The sequence below is a fragment of the Geospiza fortis genome, unplaced genomic scaffold (assembly GCF_000277835.1).
Source record: "Geospiza fortis unplaced genomic scaffold, GeoFor_1.0 scaffold157, whole genome shotgun sequence".
In the NCBI taxonomy this organism is placed as follows: domain Eukaryota; kingdom Metazoa; phylum Chordata; class Aves; order Passeriformes; family Thraupidae; genus Geospiza; species Geospiza fortis.
The window spans coordinates 5,030,676-5,051,780 of NW_005054314.1; the positions used below are offsets into that span (position 1 = coordinate 5,030,676).

General features: G+C 38.6%; 1 long non-coding RNA gene across 1 annotated transcript in view; it reads right to left on the reverse strand.

Annotated features, from left to right (window-relative positions):
• Positions 1–21,105, reverse strand: part of LOC115947770 — a 118,500-nt gene that overhangs the window by 40,429 nt on the left and 56,966 nt on the right. The window contains exon 2 of the long non-coding RNA XR_004081628.1: positions 8,965–9,092. This is a non-coding gene — a long non-coding RNA (uncharacterized LOC115947770). The remainder of the gene's footprint in view (positions 1–8,964; positions 9,093–21,105) is intronic.

A 21,105-nucleotide genomic window follows, 5' to 3' on the forward strand; every position in this document is an offset into this window, starting at 1 on the left:
GCTGTGCTTGGCCAAGCAGCGTTCTGGCAGAGCACACAACCCAAACCCCTGTAAAACATTTGCTTTACACAAAAGCAAGCTGAGAATAGAGAAGTGGAAACTGTCAGATATGCCTGAATCAGGCACACAGCATTACCTTTATGCAATGTGACTTTGTCTCATACTGAAATAGGGCACAGCTGAATTTGTAAATAGCCTAGTATTCACTCCTCTGTCCTTGTGTAAATTAAACAGGGACATTTTGAACGACAGTTCTGGTGTCCTCTGCATTCTCTTCTGGAGGCTCCACGTGGAGCCACCTTGTCAGGTGACTGAGATCTTCCAACGCCCATGCCATGAAACATATCAGAGATGAAGGCAACTTGTAGCCAATGGTGAGATATGGTGACATTGAAATATGGAAGCACCTACAGGAAAGATTTTTGTAGCTACTTCTATGACAATCCTGCATGATTTGGTGGCAATTTAAAAATTAAACTACATGGTAAACGTTTCATTGCATTGTTATCTTATAGAAAGCTTTCCTTTGAAGTGCAATATTACATTAGTCATTTTTGGGTTCAGCTGTAACAGAATCTAATCTGGGCAGCTGCAGTCCTGACTATTAGCTGCTTTTATGATCTTGTGGATGTTTTTTTGAGTTGAGCCTTAATAAAGTGTTAGAGTATAAATATGTATGTACTTCCTGGAAAATGGATGCAGTCTCCAGTCCCATTTGTGTTACTGCCCATGAGCCAGCCATGTTCAAGGTCCCACTTGTACTTACACAGCAGAACTTAGCATGGTTCTAGCAGCTTCTCAATGAGAGTGGTTTTATTGAGAAAATGTAGCCCAAGCTTCCCTGCTAAATGTAATTTATTTTATTTTTATTTGATTTTCACATGTCACTCATCATTTATTTTATTTGATTTTCACATGTCACTCATGTCCTTGTTTTGCCACCTGCTCTATCTCAGTCAGCACATAATTTATGAAACTCTCTAAGAAGGATGGAGACAATCTTCCTCTTACTGTTCTGTACGACACGAAGACAAAGCGATCCTGGGTACAGGAATGCAGCCATAGTATGGTTTCAAACTAGATCTGGAAAAAATCTGACTGATTTGGTAACATTGAGATTTCTAGGTAGTTTAAAATGTGCCCATTTGTTTTTGCAGTGCAAAAAGTCACCGCCAAGAACAAACGGTTCCTTGAAGTTAACGAAATGGGGATCAGAAGGCTGCTGCTCCTGTTTAAGTCATTTGGAATTTTGCCACTGGTACAACAGGGCTGAGATTTCACCCTGGGATCTAAATGTGAATGACCAACCCCATGCCAGAGGGGAAGCCACACATCCTTTTTTGTTCTGGTAGGCTCAATTGCAAAAATAGTTAAAAGCAAGACCATGCAAAATCACTCTGCCTCAAAGGTGAGATTTCCTGAGGAAAAAAAAATGGTCCTGACTCTCCATTAGCAGTGATGTGTCATGACTGATTTTGGTGCAGATGCAAAAGAGGGCAAAGAAATGGATCTAATACATTTTTCAAAAAAACAGGACTTCCAGGCTTCCACTCAGATATCATGAGATGCCAAGTTTCTGCTGACCGTGCTTAACAAACATGTTCTCTTTGTATTTGTCTGTGCCAAACCATGAACACTTTAAGTAATTCTGAACTTTATCTTGATAGTTATTTTTCTTTTTCTCATTCATACTCTGACTTATGTATGATTTATAATGTTTCTACTGGGAAAGTTTCATATGCAAGTAAGCTTTCCCTTGTGAGAGTTTGTACATTACCATTTGGAGGCATCTTTTTACTTTTACTATAGTAATATTTCCTACATCGATTTTAAACTTCATCATTACTGGAAATTGTCTAGGTAATAATTTTAAAGATGTTAAAGAGCTGCTGGTATTTCATGCAAAAGCCTGACAAACATTCCATTAAAAATTGTGCTGGTGATAATTCATCCAAAGGCACACTTTTCTAATCCCCTTCTTTTATTACAGACTTTGCCACCTGAAGTTACACAATTTCTAAATACATGATTGGCCCCAGCTCCTCTTGTTTGTATTTTCCCCAGAGGAAAATGCTGAGTCAGACAGAGATAAAGAAAAAGAACCTTCTAACACAACCAGTCATCCATGGTGTTCAATCCAAGATAAAGTGGGTTGGGTTGCAACAGTCTTTGAAGCTTTCTTTTTCTCAGAATCCTGTAAAAACCTCATATTGAGACTTCCCACAAATGGAAAAGAAATAGCAATTTTATTGGTACCAATACAAGATCATCAGCCCTAGCTGAGATGACAACAATAAGGAACATAATTTTCACTCCACTGAAGACCTTTTTTTCAGATGTTTTCTGCTCATAGTTACCCTTATTATTGTTTTCAGTCACTATTCACACACTGGGCACAAAGCATTCAACTTTTTATCTCTATATATTTTTACCTACCTATTGCTTTCATAGGTATAACAAAGTAGCTGCATTTTCATTCAGTTCTTTCACTAGCATGTTGAATTTAAACAGACAGTATTCAGATTACATGGATTAATTAGATGTTTTATTAAAAAAACCCAGGAAAATGAGTTGCAGAGTATAATATAAAACACAGCAGGCTTTGACTTTCTGCCTGGAAGCTGTTTAAAAAAATAATAATTAAGAAGGAAATGAAGAGTACACTGTATTCTGTGCATAAATAAGAGATATTAAAGGCAAATATTTGCTTTTAGATTATGATGAACTCAGATTTACACCAAAAAATGGACTTGAGATGTTAATTTAGCTAAATATGAGCTCTAATCAGTCATTCCTCCTGCATCATCTTCCATGGCTATGCATAATTATAGTAGAGGTGCTCATACTGTAACACAACCTTCCACTGTAAGCTACAGCCCGAGGATGTTTTCTCCCCTTATCCTTGAATCCCCTTTGCACAGCCCTAAGCCCCATCACACATTTAGAAGGAACAGTTCAAAAACTAGATGGAGTATAATAAATTAATCTGGACTTAGTGGGTGGATAAAAGGTCCAGCAGGGGTTTGTTACAGACCCTGGGGACAAGAAGAGAGAGGAAAATGGAATACTGCACAATGACATTAGTAAGGCAAACAGAGATAATACTCTGTGTGCATGTGTCTGTGTGTGTGTCTGCAGAGTGCTGGGGGAAGGGTGGCATCAGTATTCTCAGCCTTGAATCATCTTAATGTAATAAGGATTGAATACTGCCAGCCTGCTTCCAGAGAGCCAAGGAAGGAGTGTTCCTACATCCCTCCTTACATTATCACGCACCACCAAAGCACAGACACAAGAACTCTACAGCAAGAAGCAAACAGGGTTAGCAAGGCTCCATTCTGAACACTCCTGGGAATTGGAAACCTTTGTTCTCTGACCAGAGAGGGAAGGTGTGCACAGCCTGCATCAACTTATTATGGTATAACTTCATAACAGGAGATGCAAGAAGGCATTCGTGTGCTTTTGAATAACAGGTAAACACGAGTGTTAGATACCATAAACCAGGTTTGTCCTGATACACACTCTTACATATAGTACTAGTGCCATATCAGTGTTTAGAGCCAAGGCAGCTGCACTGTGTTTGGCTGGCCCTACCACCCTTCCAAGGAAAGATTAAACAATAAAAATGCTTCTGTCCCACTCATAAGTTGTTAAATGGGCTCTCCTTTCCACACAGACTTGGGCTTCCTACATGCTATGAACCATCTTCAGGAAGAAGATCAAGGTAAAAGTGTATAATTTCTTAAAGGAAACATTTCAGAATGCAGAGAAGCACACAGCAAAACTTACTGCAAGGAAAGAAAGAGGGGGTTCAAATGGATTGAGAATTGCATTCTCAGAAGCCTACAAACCAATGGGTTTGGAAAAGTAATTTCTGACGATCCATTTCAAATTTCTACCTAAAATACGAAAGGTATGAATGAAATATTCCTGTCTTGAATATATATTCATCACAACTCAACATGCAATATGCACTTTGAAATTTAAATGAAACAAAACTAAAGTAATTGTAAAACATGCCTAAACAGCAGCTGCTCTTCATTCCCTTTTTCCACACCTACTGTAAGCAAGGGCTTGCCATAACTCATGCAACTTGGGTCATTACACATTATATCAAAGACTATAGATGCCAGTGCTTCCCATTTCACTTTTCCAGCAAAATTCTGGATGGCATCTTTAGCCAAACACAGGGAGAGGGAGAGATATATTGCACCTTCTAGTCCACTGGAAAACAAGTTGAAGTACCTTCTACCACTACTTGCATTGACCAGATCCCCTTCTCAGCTCTCCTAGAGCTGTTGAGGAAAAGCAGGGACTTGACGGAGGTCCTCCCGGACATCACTCATACTCTCCCCATATCCACTCTTTTCTAGAAGACTCTCCCAACACAGCAGACCTACGCTTTTTGAAGAGGAGCTTCCAATTTTGAGCCTAGCTTTACTTTAAAAACATCATTTCTCTTGTACATTCTCTCAAAAACTGCATCTGCAACGGAATCTTTAGAGTGCAGGAATTGTGTGGTTACTGGCTTAATCTCTGCTGGATTCCCAATGGTCTATTTTTATCTCATGATCTCAAAACAATTTGGGATGTTGCACAACAACCAACAGTTGTGATGCAAAGAAATGGTAGCAATGCAGTTTTTCAAGTTAAAAATCTGGATATGATGCTGGATTGGCAACATCTGACTGGCTGAAGATTGTGAAAGAAAGAGCTGAAGTAAAGGATATTACCCAGAACAGATAGAAGTTAAAATAAGCCCAAGGTTATCAGGTCTTCAGCAACATCTTACATATAATAAAAAATACAAAGCTATGTAATTAACTGGACAGTGGAGAACATTTCCAGAACATGCAGAGAGAGTTCATTTTGAAGTCATAGCAATTTTCTTCATCTGCTGGGACTGCATCTGCCAGTTGCCAGAAAGTACTCAATGCTGAGTATCTCTATTCCTGCATAACTCTTACAAAACACAAAAAGAACACAAACAATGTTCTTCCTTTAATCTGGTTGTAAGTTTTAGATAAAGCTATTCTGATAGTTTAAGACTATTTGTTCAGATTGCACGAGCTATTCAGTGCCAGAGTTATTTAAATCCTGAGAAGAGGTACTACAATAGATAGAAATGTTGTATGAATAGAACATAAATGATGATAATGGAAGGGCTGATTCAATAAATAGAAACTCTAAGCTGAAAGCATGAATGAGAAGGCACTGGATCTCCAGCTCCACTGATGCAGAACGTGGGGTCACAAAAAAATGAGGGCAAATGCTCCATGTTGCCCTGTCTAGATTTATCCCATGCTCTGAAAACTGGACACTGTTGGATAAGCTACTGGAGCTGCCACTTTGCAGATGATACTTGATACTGGCAATCTAATAATCTGCAGCACTTTTTGTAAAGAATAAGGAATTAGCTGTAGTGAACTGGCCTCATTTCAGCCTGCATAATTACACCCTGCACACCTATGATTCCTTTGCCTTTTCTTAGGGGAAACAAAGAACATGTTCTTCCCTTGCTGTAAGCCTTTTGCCTAGGAAATCTCAGCTATAGCTGCAATCATCTTGTGCTTAAGTTGATATCAAAATGTTAAATTTGCAATGTACTTTGAGATCATTTATTCTAAATCTTAAGATTATTATTGCAGACATCTCAAAGGACTACATATTCCACCCTGCATGTTCCAATAATGAGGCATGAAAGAGTAAACTGAGAGTTTGGTTTCTGATTCCTTCCCCTTTTTTGCCCTGCCCATTTATATGCTTTGAAAACTGAAGTCATAACACTGTCAGAACTTTTTTTTTTTAGTGGTTTAATAAACATGACATGCTTGCACTTGCTTTGCATTTTAATAGCAATGCAGTGGCAATAAGACACTTCCACAAATATAATGCAGGCAATTACATAGGGTTTTAAGGGCTAACTTTCTGTCAGGCATATATACACACACATATTTTAAAATTCTTTTGTTCAAAACCTAAAAATCCTCTCTCATTTTTCACTTTCTCATTATGGGTACCTGATTGCCTTTCAGGTGGAATTTGAAGGGCACACACCACTTAGAGCTGTTAAGAGCCAGATTTTTGTGATTGTATCACTGTAGTTAGCTTCAGTGGAAACTTTTCAATGGCACCAGAAGAGTACCTATGGAAGTGGTCACATTGTTGATCTGACAGTTTTTAATCTTTCTTCCTTGAGGACATTCCAACACAAGGGATCTGCTCCCTAATCTGCATATAAATATATATATATACACACAGTTCTGCTTGATTGTATTTGTATTTTTCCTCTCCTGCCTTCTCTTAACTTCAGTGCTCTCCTACATTTCAGTACACACAGCAACATGTACCTTGACTGTGTCCAGGGTGTGCTGCATTTCAGTGTTGTGTGTCTGGTGCTTTGACCAGCAGACAGATGTGACAGAACACTGAGGAGTGACCACTGAGAGCATCAGTGCTAAGAGCAACTCTGGCCAAGCATTGTTAACACAAAAAGTTTGGTTCAGGATTTTAAACTCCCAAAGTATTGTAATGGCCTGTCCAGGGTTTTGCTTTGACCCATTTTAAATATCTTATGTCTATTATGTGAGTAGACCTTCATTAACCTGCCCTGAAGTTCTTAAAAATTAAATTAAATCTCACTAGAAAAGATTCAAGTAGGAAAGGGGTAGTTTTAGTTCTAAGGGATATAACTCGTACTGTGTTATACTTCTGATTTTGGGCCATCACCCCTCTTTCTCTCTTGCCAGGCTCAGGGTGACATTTCACTTATTTTTATTCAGAGGTAAATTGGATGACCAGGAATGAAATTAATTCCAGAGTCTGGCTCAAAGTGCATTAAAATAAACAAAAGGACTCATATTAACTTTAGCTGAATACCTACAACATGTAGCAGGGCAATGTGGTTAACATAAGCCAAAATATGCACATAGTTTTAAAGGAAAAGCTTTAATATTCTATGCTATATTGACAATATTTAATCTATGTTTATGCTAAGCAGCATAACTTTCTTTTATGTTTCAGATGTTAGCATTCTAAATTTACAGCATAACATTGTATTTTGCTTTTGCATTAGGTTCAGCTAGACTGTTATCCTGACAAATATTTTCAAACATTTTTTACTTACTAACTCAAGAGACTTACAATCAGAATTTTTCTGCTACATACCTTCACTGGTCTAGGGATTATAGGCTTGAGCAACTTACATTGTATAATAAGCTGCCAAATGAGATGAGGTAAAACAGTAACTCCACAAAAGGATCTAATTCAGTGTACTTACTGTGTGCTAGCATTAGCCAGTGATTAGGTTATTAAATCCTCTCTAATTATTATTTGAAGCTTTTCATAAATAGCTTTTCGCAAAATGGATCTTATCTAAAAATTTAATTTATTGGATGTTTACAGGCTTAAAAAAAGTGATTTTATGATATAAACCCAGAATTACTTCCTTTTTAAATAAACCAAATTGGTGCTGTAATTGAGATGAGCATGCTATTTTTTTCACACAATGATCTGATATGGGACTTTCTTCTCTCAAGAGACTTGCTTGATCTGCTCTTTATAGACATTCAGTCTCTGTAAATATGCTTTTGGTTTCTTTATCAGTAATAGTATTAGACCTGAATGCTTCAGTATACAGTATAATGGGATATTAAAGGGCTTTCTGTATATGTTTTAGACAAGCTAGTCTAATAGAAAGCTAGTCTAATAGATAGAAAATCACATTGCTTTCTTTCCCTTTTTTTTCTCTCTGTCATTGTTTGCCTTTTCTTCCTGCTCGTACTTTGCTACTGAACCATCTGACTATCTGTGTTGCCATGGGAAGGACTGCAATGCCATAAATTCAGAGAAGATAAGTTCCTGTGCTTGGTTTTTTTTTCCATTTTATTCTTAAACAATCATTAGCACAGGTTAGCTGCTTTCATAAGGATGTTCTGGCACTAGAGGAGGATTGTAAAATATTCATTTCTGGAAAAGATACAGGAAAAACATTCTACTTGTTTCATAGAAAGGAACCAACCTACACAGGCAAAAATCCATGCTTCCCAACTTGTAGATACCTGACTACTGAGAGCTGAGCCAAATTATGGGCAGTCATCCATCTAGTCTTATGGTAGCGAATGTGAATTTCAAAAATGCTACAAACTGAGTTAAAAACATGTTGAATCAAAAAAAAAGTGCTGGGTGCCTCAGAGGATTTGTGATGCAATTCAGAGGTTTTCATTTTCAAATCACTGGTCAAATACCCCACAGGCTGAAATTTGGCACCCTCTAAAATTTCTGAAGTGTGGCCCATACAGAGGGAGCCCAGTGGCCTCAGCTCAGTTGCCAGGGCCAGCTCTTCCCACCAGACAGAAGAGCTCCCTTATGCAAGCAGGCTCTCACTCAGTGGGCTCAAAAGGCAAAGGCCAGAACACCTTCCAAAAGCCTTCAAAGTTCTCCAAGTAGCATTGTAAATAACAGACCTGGGTTTGCTCAACAGAAAACTCCTTAAGCATAAATTGAATGGTTTTGGGCAACGGGGTCCTGAAGCCAAATCTACTGAAGTAAAAGGGAATGTCCCACCTGGGCATGGTAGAATCACACACTGTAATGGGATCTCACTTCCTCAGGTAAAGGCAGACCAAGTGCCTTTGCATGTCAGAGTAGGGTCCTGAGTGCTGAACACTGCAAGGGTCAGTCAGCATCACCCCAGGCCATATCCCCACAGTACCTGCTTTTCCCATTCCAGATCAAGACTGGGGGCTCACACTCCCCCTCAGGATAAGTTCCAAAGCTCCAAACAGGCAGAATGAAGACCCTCACTGGTACTTGGCAACAAACACAACCTGGCCCTACTTCTGTCACTGTATTAATCATCAGTGCTGACATGAGGAACAGCTCATTTTGACCAGCAAACAACAGAAATGTGACTCAGAAAATACAGGGAGAGACGTGCAAGGCTCAGGAAGCCGAGCGTAGACTCACCGTCCTGTCTGCAGCCACACACTAATCTCACGTTTGGCTGATGGCTCTGTGCTGAGCTGCTCTGTTCAATATTTTGCATGTTGATTGGCTTGTTATTCACTTCTGCCTCTGCTGGAAGCCAGACTAACCTGTGGGGGAAGTGTGGAAAACAATTACAGTATATTGAAATGGTCATACAAGTGCAGTACACTGCAACACTTTACATAATTTATTAGGTGTTACTACACGCACTGGCACTCACATGACAGAGATCTTAACAAGACCAACAAATAGGACAACATCTGCATTCCTGTAAGAACATTTGAGATGAAAATTTAACATTAAACCAAAGCTGTACTTACTGCAGCACAAACACTGCAATCAAGTGGTCTGCCTTGACTTGCAATGTATTATGTTAACATAGTACGGCTGCCAGAGTAAAACAGAAATGTTCATTACAGCAGCAATTAATTGCTTGCTATTTTTGAAAATTAACTGTTAATATATTTTTCCAAACCAATCCAATTCAGTGCTACTCTGAATTTTCATGCATCATTTCTTTATTTTTGTCCCTATTGTGCACACAAGGTCAATTAACTGGTAAATATAATTATTTTACAAACATAGCAAGCAGCAGCTATTATAAATAACAACTAATTTGCATATTTCCTTGTTTCTGAAGAGAACAGCGATGTTACAGGTCTGAAAATCTTTGCAACTCTAATAAAGTGAGATACTGGTTTTAAGTAAATCTTCTGTTTCAGCAGGTATTCTAGTAAACATGCCATTTCTTAGATTAAAATCAGCAAGTAGAAGCTGGGTTGCAGATTTCAGAACTTGTCTCATTTGCATCTTCAAAACAGAATGGAACTGAAAGCTTTCAAGCTTTATTGTTCAATGCCACAATTCTGTTGCTCTTTGTAAATGAAATGGAAAAGAGATGTATGTGAATATATCACACATTTCAGGGTAAATGAGTTTTTCAAATTGTAAATGAATATCATTGTTTGTAGTCACCTTCACAGCATTTCTGAAGTTGAAGCTGTGAGCTGAATTCTGACTGAATTTTATGAAAGATTTCGGAAAACATGACTCACAAGATTTTAATACTGGCAGACAAAGACCCCTTTCTGACGCTATTTTTGATTTCCAGAGCCCCTTTAAATAAAGAAGATATTCAAGACTGAGGGACAATGGAGAACAGCTGCAAGGATGATTTCTTTTAAAAGGAGAAATCAAAGGGCAGTACTCCTCATGTGCACTATATATGGCAATCTCTTTGGCTGAATATCCAAGGACTGGCTGGTACTCACATGCTGTGCTGAAGCTGTGTGGCTAGAGAGGTTTTCCTAGACATACTTCTTGATGACAACTGCATGCTGTTGGATTTGTTTCAGTGGCTGTGAATCTGTAAGCCATGCATAGTGTGTTCCATTTGCCACTTCACAAGAAAAAATATTTAGTGAGCTAATGGCAAGCAAGACACCTCATTTGTGCTGATTGGGGCAGATAGGGTGATTTGTAGATTCACACATGCTGAGCTTCAGGCACTTTGAAAAAACCACATTGGGCAAATTTGAGATTTATGCCCCAGCCCCAATGCAATTCATGTGTTGGGGTGCTCATACTGAGACCCACCAATGGGAACTGACAGCTGCACACAGTGCACTGGAAACATTTTAGAGCTTGCTGTAAAGAAAATAGAGCAGTCTTCGCCTAGCAGGGAGAAAAATCGATGAGTCGGCACTTGGCAGTGGTGACCAGCAGGAGGATGCTTCTGATGAATGCTGAGTCATTGATTTCCCTCCCTGATCAGCAGCAGCTGCTCCATTCACACTGCAGAGCCTCCTCGCTGCGACCACACGTGTCAGCAGCCTTTATTGGCATTAAAGCAAGAGGTATCAGCTGACAAGACACCCAATTAATGCATTTTTGGTTTCAATAGCACTACCTTACAATTTCTAAGTTGCTTCCACAGATAGGGCACCTAAAAAGACATTGATATCAAGGCAGGAGATCCAATAGCACAGGCAGCTCACAGGTACAGGCAGTATTTGCATGACAGATGTGTGAATGTCACCCAAGCCTTTGGTTTCTTTTCTCACCGGGAGGCATAAAATTCATAAACTCAGAGCAAGAGTCAAGCAAAGAGGTTAAGACATCATCTGAGAAGGTAGGGAGCAAGTCAGCACAAACCTTGCATGTTTAAAAGCAGACATACATGTAAATATGCAGATGGACTGGGCTCTGCTCATGTGCCATGGCTTCAGTATGTGTGGTATGGCTGAAGACCACGGTATGGCTGAAGACCAAAGTACAATTGTACTTTGCAATTTTATGACAGTAAAAAAGCAACAGGTAAAACAGGTGAGACTACAGTGAATGACTACAATGAAAGCGTAGTCAGAGCAGGCTATTACAAATCACAGCATTTGATGAGGATGTATATATTTCTTAACATGTTCCATCATTTGCTATATTGTTTACATTGCCATAATTATTACTTAAGAAGTTAATGTGTTTGTGTATCTGTTTGAATTGATCTCTAAGGAAGCAGTTTACATAAGAAGAAAAAAGAAGAGAAGGGGCTGTCATGAGATAAATGCTGTTTCTCAGGATTAAAATCGACTGAAATACACTATTTATAGTCAGGCACTTCACTGCTAGTAGCAATGCTGAGCCTCTGCATTTCAGGTTCCATTCATTGCAGAATATGCATGACTTTGCCTCAAAAACACTCACAGAAAAAGCCATAGGTCAGGCTTCTGTGCTTGAACTGGTATTTTAGCAAAAGCTCACATGGCCAGCCACAAACCCATTCTCCCTTAACTCTACGGGTGCTTGTCCTCTGAGAAAGAGCCTCTTCACCACAGTGACAAGCCTGGATTTAGGAGAGCCCATCACTGGCAAACTGTATTTTCCTAGTTAATTCAGCTGCAGATTGAAAATTGATCTTTTATCGTTTGCTCCCTGCTTTCATAAGGCACAAGTCTACTTAAATTCTTTTGCTTTTTCAAGCAAGCCTGACCTGGCTTCAGTGAGTCCTTGTTAGAGATGCATTGAACTCAGTGGTTTTAGTTTAGATAGATTTTTGGAAAGTGTACATCAGTTACAACATCCACTCAGGTTGGAGTGTTTTTAGAGTTTATGAACTCTAAAATTTAAGATAAGCATCACTGCCAGCACCTTTCCTTTGCCTTATCTGCCTGCATTTCTGAAAGCCAGCCTTCCCTCTGCTGTGCCTGGGGCAGCGGAGCAGGCTCCTCCTCATACCAGTGGTTGCATTAGCACAGAAGCTTTCAAGGATAACTGCTGCTCCTTGGGGAGCCCCAGAATAGGAGCAGGCAAGAGTGCTCTCATTCTTTTATTCCTTCACACATCTGGGGCCTGAAGTGTCTTAGGCTGTGCTAAAAATCTGCTAACTTAAGAAACAAGTCTCTGAAATCAGATTGTCAGCTATATTGCAGGTAATGAGCTGTGCAACTTCTGAAATCATACACATATCACTTTCTTTAAAACTGTTGACCAAGGGTATGAAAAATACAAAACAGAAATAGCAAATGAATTCAAAAGTATAATGTGACCCTGCCTCATGTCTGAATTTCTTTGGTATGATCCACATGGACAGAAATGACTTGCACATTAGCAGTTGCCATTGACACAAGGAGCAGTGTTCTTGTAGGTCTCCATTTAGTTTGCCAATGATTTTAGTAAAATAGTGACTTTGCAATCTGAAGGCCAGGTTCTGGTACTGACAGATGACCAGGTGACAAGGAATAGAAGAGGAATCAAATGAAAAATAGAGAACATGACAGATTCTAAATAAATTCATTATTGACTGAAAATTAAAGAACACTGTACTCAGGGCAGAATTCAGAGAGAACAGAATACTTGGTAAAATGTTTTTAACTTCTATAACCCTGATCAGAAGGGGATATGCTACCCATAAATAATGAATTTCCAATACATATTATGCATATTGGGACATATAGTCCAAGTTTCTAGTAACAAGAAGTTTCATTAAATAGATGTTCCAGTGAACAAGATTCTGCAATGTTTAGATCATATCTGACTAATAAAATTAAAGATTTAGACATAATTAATATAGATCCAGACATTTACCTAATTAAATTGAACAGGGTAGAAAGAATTGATTATACATTTCCTTATGAATGAAAATAAACATACAAGTTAGTGTTCTTCTAAAGATAATGTATAACTCTAATGCTTTGAATATATAAATCTCACAATTTTTTAAATGTAAGATTGCTACCGATCAGAAAAAATATATGTTATTACAGTTAGTCAGTCAGATTGTCCAAATCAGCATATGAGTTGATGGAACAATGACAATTTACCATATCTGAGAATCTGCTCATTATCTTCAACCAATGAGGAACACAGAATCAACATTTGTAAAGAGGAACAGTTCCCTAGAGACACTATCAAAAAAAACTTTTTCAGATGAAAAATGAAAATCAAAGATTACACTGCAAAGGCTGTCACCATAACCAGTACTCAAACAGCTTTAGTATATGTAAAAGAAGAAAATTTATCTGGAAATAAATTCAAAAAAGGCTTCCCATAATGATGTGAAATTCTGAGAAGGGGTTTAAAATTTTTCTTGAGCTCTTGAAATCAGATAAGATCCTTGAAAATAGACTTTGTCTAGATAGGGTAACATTTGGAGTCATATTGTGTGTATCCCTTTCTGTTACATTCCTGAAAATAAGATCAGAGTATTCAAGAACAGCCCCAAATAGGCTGCCTTTTGGACACAGAAGACATTCTTAAAATATATTCCAAAAACTCGCAAATGTTCAGAGAAACAGCTGTTCAATCTTATGTCATATCACTACACCATTCTTGTTGCAAAAGATAGAGACCTTGCATAATCAACATATTTTCCTGGCATGGTCCCCTATCACTCCTGTTCTCACTCTCTAACGTAGCTGCTGCATTAGCAGCACTTCTGTTTGACCACATATGCTGAAGATTATTTTCTAGAATAGACTTTCACAGTCAAAGCTTCATGAATACTGCAGGTCAGAGCTGTCAGGACCCTTCTTCACAGAAGATATAATTTTACTTTTAAAGACATCTGGTCAATATTTGTTAAAGCTTATAGATTGGTTTGATGACGTGAGACTAGAAACTCGACTGATATAAAACTGATATAATAGTAATATACTCTGCAGAGATATGCTGAATTAACATCAGAACAAAATACATCCCTAAAAACTACAATATAGGAAGACATTAGGCAGGTATGCATCTTTTAGAAACTGATTTAAAAGTAAAATCTTCACTTTCCCTAGATGTAACTTGGGAATATTCTAGGCCTTAAGCAAAGCTATTTGAAGGTAAAGTCCTAGTGCAGATAAGAACTGAATTTGGCTCAATGTGCTCACTGGATATGCTCCACCCTGTAGAAACACCTCTCCCAGATCAGTATGGCAAAAATGTAGGACAGAGAGCAGACAGTACTAGTTCATTTTTTCTCACTTTTTAAAGCCTTCCTTGCAAGCATCTTTTCTCTCTCCCTCTGTGTATGTGCATGTGTCTACCCCTCCTCTTTCATTTCTTTTCTCTGTAGGGCATCGAAAGTGCTTTTCAGGTGGGAGGGCAGCAGTGTAAAATTGACTGCCATTCTAGTCAATTTGCTTCAGCAGCCATTCCATGTGTAAAGCACTTTATACAGAAGGAAGCTTTTTAGACATGAAGACCAAGAAATCTATTCTTTTACAGCCACGAAGTCCCTGTGAAATCAGAGGTTTCAAGAACTCATGCGAGGATAGAATTTGGCACGAAACCCACTGGAAAAAAAAAGTCCATTAAGATCTTGCAATCTGTTTCCCCTTGTTTTTCTTATTAGCACAAGAAAAATAATTTGTTCTACAGAAGAATGTCTTTACCCAGGACCTTGAAGCAGGCTGTACACAGTACCGCTGGAGCACTTTCCACTGACTTAGACTGTCTGAAACCAGATTTTAGTTTTAATTTTATTTCTCTAAGCTCTATTTGATTTTAAAATATCTGTCTACATCCAGCTTGTGTGTCTCATGCTTGGTTGAGTTGGTATCATCCAGTGATAAGTACCATCCATTTCAGTCTTCTGGTGTTTACTGTTTTTCTGTGACCTTAAATAACTTTTACTTAACTCAGTATTTAAGCTGTAAAGGCTGTAAGCACCTTTAACCACTTTCACTGAATATGTTGAGGGCTGGCTTTGAGAACAAACACAATTGTTCTTGTTGCTGTTGATCTGGAAGGAAGGTCATTCTCGCTGAAAACATGTGGTTGCTACTTGACATAGGAAAATCCAGCAGCCTTCCATGTGGCCAGGACAACATCAGACCAGTCAGATATTTAGTGTAACAAACAAATCTTTTAAAGACAAACAGTCTCACTGATTCTTTCTCACAAATGCTTCAAGGCCATCATTTAAGAAAAATCCAACACAACAACTAGTTGCCAAGTCCATCATGTAATCCCTTATGGAAAGTCTGCTACTAGCAACCCAGAAAGTTGGCCAAAGAAACAGTGGGCCAACCTGCATCTCAAAAATATGGATCCAGCCTCAGGAGGCTCTTCTAGAGTGACTTAAACCAGTCAGGGCCAGCCCAGGGCAAGCAGAGAAACAAGTCTCCTGGAGAGATTCCTAAAGCCTCTCATTACAGGGCAGAGAATGCTACAAAAAATAGGAAGGAACTTCAAGAAGAAAAGTTGAGGCTACCCCAAGACATCCTGAACTATATCCTTCTCATTCCAGACAGCCACTTTTTCTGACCTCAGCTTAATGAAAAAAGGTAATGGTTCTACAGTAATTTGTGTTTATTGTCAAAAAAAAGCTTTTGCCTAAAGCCTAGCAAAACATTTTATTTTGTGCTTGAATCACTCACTCTGTCCTGTCCACAAGGTTATTCCCTTTGGCTTTGCACCAGCTTTCTTTTGTATTTGAAGACTGCTATCATGTTTCTACTCAGTGTTTTAACCTCTAGTCTAAACAACCCTCTTTCTCATAGGTTTCTCTGTTCTGGTGCACATAAGAATTAAAACTTAGCTTAGAACTTTTCACAGCTGTAAAAGAGAAAAAATACTTCATCCATTTTGCAGACTGTGCTCCTGTTTTTAGAACTCAAAATTTCTCCCCTCCACTTTTTTTACACTAGTATGGCATTCCCCATTCATGTTCAAGCTGTAGACAGCTAAAACCCTTAATTCCTTTCCTTTATGACTGCAAATTGGTTGGTTGTTTCTCATTGAACTGATTCTATGAATGATTCTTCTTGTCTAAGTACAGAAACTGCATTTATTTTTAATTGCATCCTGGTTTTTTTTTCATACCATCTTTCTAATTTGTAAAGATCCCTTGAAATTCTAATCATGTTCTCCTCTATACCTCGAGTCTGCAATGCTTTGTGGTATCTGCAAATTTAATATGAACATTTCTTATCCAATCAATGAAGTCACTAATGAATATTTAACAGTATCTGGTTCAGGACAAATCCATGTGAAACTACATCTGATATATACTTTTCTATTTCCAGTAAATCATTGGTAACTATTCTTTGACTTTGTTTTCCCAGCTCATTTTGCTAATCCTCTAGAGTAGGTCTTTTCTAGATCTTGTTTTTCCAGCTTAAGACAATGTTATGTGAAAAAATGTGTTAAAGCATCTCTAAAGTTATGACCTATAGCTTCCAGAGATATGGGATAGAAACACAGTTCCTGAGCTTCTAGTAGCTTTGCACCTGCAAAGAGCCCTTCCTAAGCAGTTCTACACCCAGAGGGTGTTATCCCTTCACTTGCCCCAACTTTCTCCCACTGTAAAGAGATCACATCCAAGGGAAAAAAACCCCATTGAGCTGAAACAGAAATTCATGGAGTTTGGAGTAGTATGAAATATGGAGATCAAGTTATAAAGGTATGCTGTTTCTGAGCATTCCTTCATACCCTGGAAAAATCTTATAACTAAAGATCCCTGTTCCCACCTTCTAATTGTAGAGGGACTCCGCAGGTATGTGCAACAAAAGCTTTTACCTCCCAACCACTTCATCCAATCTAGCCAGTTCCATCAGTTTTACTTCTACCAGTGCTGGAAAAAGGGAGTATCCAGACCCAGACTTGTGTACTAGCTTGGCCCAGCTGGGTGATCAAAGGAAGGAATGTTGGCCTGAATTTCCTCAGTTACGTGCATTACATTAGGCCCTTATCGTTACTTTGATGTCAGTTTTTGTGGTTTAATTATATATTAAGAAGTATTCTTAGGTAAGCCAGGAAGAGATGTCCTTATGACTCAACCAGCTACTTTTTGGCCAGCTGACTGTACATTTAATTAACATCCTGGGCATCAGTTCTGCAGTCCTACCCCAGGCAAATCTCCCATCAAAGTGAATGGGAGTTACCATCTGTGCAGGGCTGAGCAGAGAGTCAATAGAACAGCACCACAAGTTTGGGCAAACAGTCAATCTTTATGAATTTTTAAAGCTATTAAAGTTGTTTTTAGATTAAAATATTCCTTTTAGTTTGAAGATATTAGTTTTTTCCTTAACTAGTGCATTTGAGCTGGATATTGGTGAAAACATTAAGAGAGGTCTTTTGTACTCAGTCTTTTAATTTGTATTCCTTCCTTGAAGTGGGGACATTTGAGCATGGTGCATCTCATAGAAGCAGTGTATATGTACTACATCAAGTGCATAGGACAGAAGTTACTCCTTTGACATAGATAACTGTGCATTTAAAACTCCAGGTTGAAATATACACTCTGGTCAATGCCCAGAGGCAGCAAACACGAAGGTATTTAATGTTTGGTAGTAAGCTAGCATTTCACCCATTGAGCTTCATGGTGAATCTGCTCTCAAATTCAGATACACAAAAAAAAAAAAAAGTCAATTCTCAATAGTTCTGAAGCACTACCCCAAAATTTCAAATTCTGCTACTGGATAACCTTAATCAAAAATACATACTATAAAATCAAATAAGTGATGGGTCACAACCACTTGGATCTTTCACAACACTGACTTTAAGAGGCAGTATAAGAACACAAATCCATGATGGTATTAAAGACTTTGGAAAAAGCTCAGTGGGATTTAGAAGAGCTGAATCCCATGCTAACCTCTACCTTTCCCAATTCAATCTGCTTTTGCTGTTACCAAGGATGCAGCTTCCACAATGGTGCTGGGTCCCTTGTTAAACTCTGCTCACCTCAACACAACCTCATCCCTCAAAGACTTTACAGACTTCCCACACCAGTCACAGCTCTGCTTCACTTCTGAGTTGTCTTGGAGACAAGAAGGTGCCTGAGAGGGACAGAGGAGCAGCAGAGCTTGCCTCAAGCACCAAGGCACTGCTCTGGAGCTGCAGCAGAAGGGCTGGAACAGCAGACAGCACTAATGCTAGAGGGGGACAGAAATCCAGAGAACAGGATGTAACACTTCTACTGCAGCACCAGGACAGCCCAACAATGCCGTGTATTCAGCATGTCTAATGCACATGTTGTATGGGGATTGTCCATTGTGTTTGTTTTAAAAAGCAGCTGAAATCCAAGCAAAGACCCTGCCAAACGCAGAAATGTAATTTGGATTGAAAGAATTTGCCATGCTTTGCCTCAGCAGGCAATAACCTTAATTTGCCCCCCCAACCACAGTGGCCACAAGAAGTAGCAGTAAGCTGCATCTGTGATTCAGGAAAGAGTAAAAGCTCTTAAGAAAATCAGTGATGGACCAAAAATATCTGCACTGGAAACTTATATACATTGTATCTCACATGTCTCACAGAAAGGCTGTTCTTTGGCAGAAATAACAGGCACTGGTTTATTTTGTGGAAGAGGAGACAGAAGAGATTTTTCATGCTGAAATGATCAAAGAATAAATTTAGGTTTTAGTTTTCTCTGTATTGTGTTTAATTAGGGCAGGGGAAAATGGGGAGGTGGGGGGAGGAGAATTTAAGAATCTAGTTGTCCTTAAAGAAGGTTTTCAGCAGTGAACAGTGCTGGGTAGAAATCTATCTTGCACTTGTCACATCTATATTAAATTATCTACTTTTTTCATTTTACAAGGGAAGACGTGAGCAGAACATTACTCAGCTGTCAGGATACAGGGCTGTGCTGCTGAGCAGAGTAAAGTGAATATATTCTACAGTGCTGCAAATCCAGCACAAAGGTACCAGAGGAGGGATTTGTGTCACTAGTTTTTCCTCCTGTGTTCCTGGAAGGCAGTTTTCAGTAGGCTTTGTTTTGACTACTTTTTGCTATGATGATATTTAAACACGATCAATGGCTCTTTCTTCTGTAAAAATAGTGTCTCCTGACTGCAATGTTACAGATAAGGACTGGAAAAATATTTTTAGCTTTCATCAAATACAAACTGACCAATGTTACGCTACTATGATGACTTATACAGATCCTTGCCTAAATACCAAAGGGTAGTAAAGAACAATCCTTGCAACTCAGTTTTTACTATGCTTTGCATGTATTTTGGAATATCAGAAAATTAGCAGGTTACAAGAGTATTAAGACACATACTAAGAACATTATAGCTATCATATCTGTGCTTCCCTAGACTATATATATGATAAAATAGAAAGACGACCACACAATTTCCTGATAATTTCCTACTTTTATCTTGAAATCTGACCTCATGGGTCTTAGACTTTGCTGTAATCAATTTTCCCACTTACAGGATAAATATGCAAAAGAGAGTCTTATATTCCTTGCAAGGACAATTTTAGACCACAGAGTGGTAAGACTTCCAGGGTTCAAAAAATGCCAGAAGGCTAAACCTGAGTGACTGAACTGTGACCAGGGAGTCAGGGAATATGCTAGGGGACAGGTAAAAGTTATATTATAGAAAAATAAATGCTGAAAACCAAGATAGTTCCTGTGCCTATCACTTCCTTCCAATACATTTGCATGTCAGCAGTGCTTTTTATGACATTTCCCTGACTGTCAAGGTAGTACTGTACTTCTGGGTATGACAAGAAGGTGAATGAGAGCTCTTTTATATGAGAAAGTTACATACAATAAAAGTAGAAAGTCATATTACAGTGTGCTAGCAACTTTTCAATATATGCATGTACTCAGTATACTGCAGAGTAAATTCCCTTTATGTTTACTACTAGCTGAGAATATCAGAATACAATACTAACCAGTTAGTGCTGTCCACATTTAAAGCCTAATATATCATACAGTTCATCAGACAGAAAAATTGCAGAAGACAAACAAAAGAAAAGAAGAAAAAGCAAATTTAGTCTACTAAATAAGCAAGCAACCACAAAGGCAAAATATCAAATACCAACCCTGAGACACTTTCCATAAAAATACAAACACCCCACCTCTTAACTCCATTCCTAACTCCCACCCTGGTGAGTCATTGTGCACAAAGAGCTGGACATTATTTGTTTGCCAAGAACATGTTTAATCTAGAATCTGTAGACTGACACCAGAGACACAAGAGATGCATACAATGCACTTCCCCAGCTCATTTTCAATAGGGGAAAACACCAAATCAGCTGCCAAAACAAGTGCAAATCTTCAGTGTCATCAGAAAGCGCTGAACTTAGACTATGCCGTCTGTCTCGTCTGCTCAGTTTCATTTCCCCTCTCACAGATTCCTTTCAGCAGTTGCACTTCATGTGGCATTGGCTTACACAGAAGCCTGCTCAGCTCCTGTTTGATCTTGTTTGTTTACCTTAGTCATGTTATAAACACTAAATCTATTTTCCAGCTTATGACAAATGTGTCCATTATTCTTTCTTTCCAGCATCCTTATGCTGGCCTCAGAAATGCTGCTGTTTTCTAGTTTCCATTTTCTCCTTTGACAGAAACATCTACAGAGGTTTATGCATAATTTGGCTTCTAAAGTTCACCAAGCTTTTGCAGTTCCTTACTTGTTTGCTGAATATGGAGACAAAGACAATTTTTAGCTTTTTTTCCAACTACTTTTGTGGAATGAAAAGGCTAATTGACAATCTGAGGCCCAACTATGTAATTTATCTCAGCTCAGGCTAAACTGTGGCAAAATACCTTGAGAAAGGAAAGTAGGAGGCAACAGATCTCTACCTCAACCAGATGCTTTTGCTAGGAAAAAATAAACTTCCATCTTTCCAATTAACTGTAAGTCAGGAGGGTCCAGGCTGATACCCACTCCCTTGAGCTTGTTA